Genomic DNA, 6,000 nt, shown 5'->3' on the forward strand with positions numbered 1-6,000 from the left:
GTAACTTACCATTTTGCTTTTCCACAATAACAATGCGGTTTATGCTTGCCCTCGGGTCAATTTCGTTAACTTTCACAATTGCCCCTCTTTTTGTCAACCTATCTAATTCATCTCTTAACTTATCTCTAATTGCAACAGGTACATTTATGGGTGGGTAACTTACTGGTTCAAAATTGTCTACTGTAGTAATCCTATGTTTACCATAAAATTTACCATGACCCCTAAAAACATCAGGGTTAAGGTTTATAAATTTATTCCTTTCGGCTAGTTCTAAAGTACCACAACTCTCAACATTGTTGATTCGTTTAACTAATCCCAAATCAACACATAATTTACCACTTAAAAGAACTCGAGTTGCCCCATCAATAATAGGGAAGTCATCATTAACATACTTATTTTTATATTTACAAACTAAATTTACAACACCTATTGTTTTAGCCTGAGTACCGTCAAACCCGCCTAATTTTAAACTGTTTATCAATTTTCTTAAAAATTTTTAATGGAATTATACTTACATCAGCACCTGTGTCAAGTGTTACTTTAATTCATTTATTTTCAATTTCTATAATTTCATCCCAAATATTTTGACAACTTACATCTTGGTATACTTTATTAACATTTCCTACAAAAATATCAGATGATCCATCACTGCTACCTTCATCTATGACATCAATATTCTTGACTCTGCACGACTTTGCAAAATGGTTTAAAATCCCACATTTCTTTCCATATGCTGGACATTCTCTGGCTCCATGAGTTAATTGACACCGTTTGCACTTGAATTTTTCATTAGTGTTGGTTTTACTTTTAGAGTTATTATAGTTTCTATGGCCCTGGAACTTAACTTTATTCCTTTCTTTATGAACTTGTCCTATATCCACATCTTTCGTTTCGTTATGAAATTTCAAATTTTGGTTTTTATATGCTCACTAGTTCTACAAAATTCGATGGCCTTTTGTAGGGTAAGTTTGTCTACTCTCAATAAAGCTTCTCTGATGCCCATCAATATCTTGTCTCTCAGAGCTATTCTGAGAGACGCAGATTCGTTCATCCTTGGATTAACATATTTGTCGATTAGTGACATCATTAAATCGTACTTATTGGTTTCGTCTTCTGGGATGGCGAATGTGGACATAATTTTGGCAGACTCAGTTAAAATTATATTTCTTAAAATTGACAGTTTTATTTTATCTGCTGACTGGTCTTGTCCTGTTGCTGGTAAGTAATCTTCGAAAGGTCTTCGATTTTCGTAAACAGGTTTTCCAAAACTTCCATTCACTTGCCGCATTTTGTCCCTGTAGGTCAAAATCTGGTGGTAATTTAGGACCCTTAAGCTAGCGGGGACACATAAGCGGAATCCAATTTAACCTACGTAATATTTTTTCACCCATTTTTCACTAATTTATTACCACCCTAATAATTTTTCACCACCAAACCAACCTTAAGGGGAGCGATTCTGCTGGCTTAAGATTCAAGCTAGCAGAATTCAAAAAAGAAACTTTTTGTTGATGGCATATTTTATCACCCATTTTTCACTAATTTATTACCACCTTAATAATTTTTCACCACCAAACCACCCTTAATGGGAGCGATTCTGCTGGCTTAAGGTTCAAGCTAGCAGAATAATAAAATAAAAAATATTTTTGTTAATGGCATATTTTTTCACCAATTTTTCACTAATTTATTACCACCCTAATAATTTTTCACCACCAAACCAACCTTAAGGGGAGCGATTCTGCTGGCTTAAGGTTCAAGCTAGCAGAATTCAAAAAAAAAACTTTTTGTTGATGGCATATTTTTTCACCAATTTTTCACTAATTTATTACCACCCTAATAATTTTTCACCACCAAACCCCCCTTAATGGGAGCGATTCTGCTGGCTTAAGGTTCAAGCTAGCAGAATTCAAAAAAAAAACTTTTTGTTGATGACATATTTTTTCACCCATTTTTCACTAATTTATTACCACCCTAATAATTTTTCACCACCAAACCACCCTTAATGGGAGCGGTTCTTCTGGCTTAAGGTTCAAGATGGCAGAATTCAAAAAAAAACTTTTTGTTGATGGCATATTTTTTCACCCAATTTTTACTAATTTATTACCACCCTAATATTGTTTCACCATTAAACCACCCTTAAGGGGAGCAATTCTGCTGGCTTGCGGTTCAAGCTAGCAGAATTAAAAAAACATATTTATAATATACCACAGTGTTTTGCTAGGTTTTTACGAATTTATTACAATCCTATAATCTATTTCTAATGAGTGTAGAGTAATAAAATCTCATGAAGTATTCAAAAGCGCTACAGGGTAATCCGTCAATAATCCGTCAATAAATTCCGTCCGCATTGCAAAATTCTGTCGTTTCATAAAGAGCAGGTAGGTATCACCCTGTTTTAAGGGATTAGTCCATTGTTATCGACAGATAAACACTGAGCCAGAGGCGCGCTAGTGGGTTAATTGACAAAAGAATATGCATTCTTAAAAATCATATTAAAGGAAATAAAAATGTAATACAGCAGAACAGTGTTATTAAAAAAATATAAAATGTAACAATAAAATATATACGAACCGAAATCGGAAAATACTCACAAACACACACGAATGAACTTTACATATTGAAACACTTGTGGGGAGTTTAAATCAATTTATTCACAAAAACTACAAAAACTTTACTGGATACGTTATTACAATTCTACATCACTATAGTCTTCATCCGAAGAACTGTCATCATCCCCTGGTGTTATAATTATAGGGTCAACCACCTGATCGACCAAGTTGTCCAGTTCCCACATTTTATCTTCCTCTTTTAAAACATGCTGGATTGCTTTTTGCCAGTTTTCTGATGTGATTTCCATAATGGCTTGATCAAACAATACCTTGACATCTTTCATTTTAAATGTGGTATTGTGCCTTGCAACATATCCTTTAACTTGTGCCCATATAAGTTCTATGGGATTTAATTCGCAATGATATGGCGGTAGGCGTAGCACAGTTACTTTATACTTTTCTGCTACATCTTCTACGGCATATTTTATGAAGCGAGATTTATGTTGTTTTACTACGGCTAGTAGTTCCTTCTTTATTGAATTCGTCTCAAACTGAATACCTTTATTTGACAGCCAGTTAATAATTTCTTGCTTTCTCCAAGCTGAAGTTGGTACCTTCTCTATGCGCCTTGAATGGTAGCTTGCATTATCCATAACCACGACCGAATCAGCTGGAAGAAATTTTAACATTTCCCCGAAGTAGTCTTCGAAGACATCCGAATTCATGTCCTCATGATAATCTCCCGTCCGACACGACTCAAAGCTTAACAAACCTTCTTTTAAAAATCCTTCTTCGCTTCCAATGTGAGCAATTATAAGCCTCTTCCCTTTTCCCGAAGGCACTTTAATACCCGTCGAAAGGCCTTCTATGAAAGCTTGGCGAGCACTTGTTACATTTTTATCTTGCCACATTTTTTGGACTATATAACCTTCGTTTATCCACGTCTCATCAAGATAAAAAATTTTCTTGTGCTCTCTGCGGTACTGTTTTATAGTTCTCAAATATTTTCGTCTCCAGCAAATGATTTCATCACTTTCCAGTAATAGTGCCTTTCGATTGTGCTTTTCCCAGGAAAAATTCATACTTTTTAAAGTTTTCCATAAAAGTTTTCTGGATATCAAAGGAATATCGTTATCTTGGCTTATCTCCATTAGTACTTTGTCAAGGGTGGGTATTTCCTTTTTAAAATAAAACGAATGAACTTTTCTTCGAATGTCACGTTTGGTGTCTTCACCTAAGATTTTTATTGGTCTTCCTGATTTTCTCTTGCATGGACTTAACTGGCCTGATATCTTTCTTTCTCGCAATAATTTAAAAATCGTGGACTGTCCAATTCCAGTCATTCGGGCACATCGCTCAACACTTTCTTGCACAGACAAACTAGGGTGATCGTGTTTTATGCAATCATATACATTTAAAATTATAACTTTTTCACTAACAGATAGCGGAGAATTTTTTACACCTCTTTTCTTTGGAGTAAATGTCGCCATTTTATAACTTTTTCACTATTTCTATATCACAATATTACTGTACGTTTAATTGGTGTAGTAACAATTACTAACTCGAATGTCGAATGTCGAATGATAATAATAAAATAAAAGAGGGATTATAATGAAAGTGTAAGTAAAACCTCATTACGCGTTATTAGTCTTCATGTTGATTTATTTTAGTTCTTAGTAATATTAGGAGGTGCGTCATACCCTTATCAGTTTCTTCTAATGCTTTTATTCGTTCAGTAAGGAAGTGAATTTGTTTTTATAAATAAAAATGTAATTAGCTTTAATGACCATATAATGGAATACGAGTTTGAAGAATAAGTTAATCGAAAAATTAAATAAAATTGGTTATCACAAAATATCCAAAATATGATATTTTGAGGTACATCAATTTTTGACGACGAAGTTGACATCCGTCCATTTGCCTACGCCCATGACGACACCGAAATTCAGGCAAATTTTATGACACTTCATGAATTATTACTCTACACTCATTTGAAACCAATTATAGTAATTTTTCACCCCTTAACTACCCCTTGTGAAAAGTCAATAATTGTGTAAAATTTAAGGAGAATTTTTTTTTAATTTACTGTCCACTACTTATAACTGAAATAAAAAAGTGTTTTGTTAAGTTTATACTAAACGTTGACCATCCTGATAATTTTGCTCCCATAAACCTATTCGAAAACTTTCCTACTAGCTGAATATTTGAACCAGTAAAATAAGAAAAAAACGTATTTTTGAAATACCTCAGTATTCTGCTAAGTTTTTGCTAATTTATTACCACCCTAGTAATTTTTCACAACTAAACCAAAGAATATAGACGCTTAGCGTCTATATTCTTTGCCTAAACTACCCCTTGTGATAAGTCAATAATTCTATTAGGTTAAAATTTAACGTGAAAAAAATCTTTTTTTACAATTTCACTATCCTCTACTTATAACTGACATAAAAAAGTATTTTTACCCTGATAAGTTTCCATCTCTAAACCAATCTTATTTGGAAACGTTCCTCCTAGCTTAATATTCGAGCCAGCGTAATTAAAAAAAAATTATTTATGATATACCACAGTGTTTTGCTAAGTTTTTACGAATTTATTACCAACTTAGTAATTTTTTATCCCTCGACTAACCCTTAGTGGAAGTCAATAGTTCTGCTACGTTTAAATTAAAGATGAAAAAGTTTTGTTTTATAATTTTACTAAATACTATTTATAAATAAAATAAGAAACTCTCTGGTTAGTTTTTACTAAATGTTAACCAACTTCACCAATTCCACCATCTACACATTTACGCTGGTTGAATGCAAAGCAAATCTTTTCGGAAATATGAGATACTACAGTATTATGCTAGATTTGTACTAATACATTACCATCCTAGTAATTTTTCACCCTTCAACTACCCTCTATGAGGAGTCAATAATTCTACTACGTTAAAATTTAAGGTGATAAAAAATCTATTTTTATAATTTTACTGTATTCTACTTGTATCTGAAAATATAAATTGCTTGCCTGGTTTTTACTAAATTTGATCCACCCTTATAATTTTTGACCCCTAAGCCTCAGTTAATGGGAAACATTCAACAAGATACACATTGACGCTAGGTGAATAAAAAATCTTTTTGAAAACACAAGAGTGCTCTGCTAGAATTTTACTATATTTTTACCAGCCTAGTCATGTTTTTCTCAACTACCCTAATTGAAAAACATTTTCAAATGTTATTCTATACTAACTAATATTTATTTTTTCAATGTTTAAATATTAAAAATATGAAAACACTTTATTCCAAAAACTATAAATTTTACCTGTTTTAAAAAATTGACTCTGATTCGAGTCGTATTACATGGCTAAGCGAAATCGAATCGTTAGTCCCTTTTATGAATATAAAATAACTGAAATCAAGTTGAGTTTTAGTAAATACAATGGAATTTTTATATTTCACAGAATAAAATACCAGGT

The sequence above is a fragment of the Diabrotica undecimpunctata genome, chromosome 9 (genome assembly GCF_040954645.1).
Source record: "Diabrotica undecimpunctata isolate CICGRU chromosome 9, icDiaUnde3, whole genome shotgun sequence".
NCBI classification, from domain to species: Eukaryota; Metazoa; Arthropoda; class Insecta; order Coleoptera; family Chrysomelidae; genus Diabrotica; species Diabrotica undecimpunctata.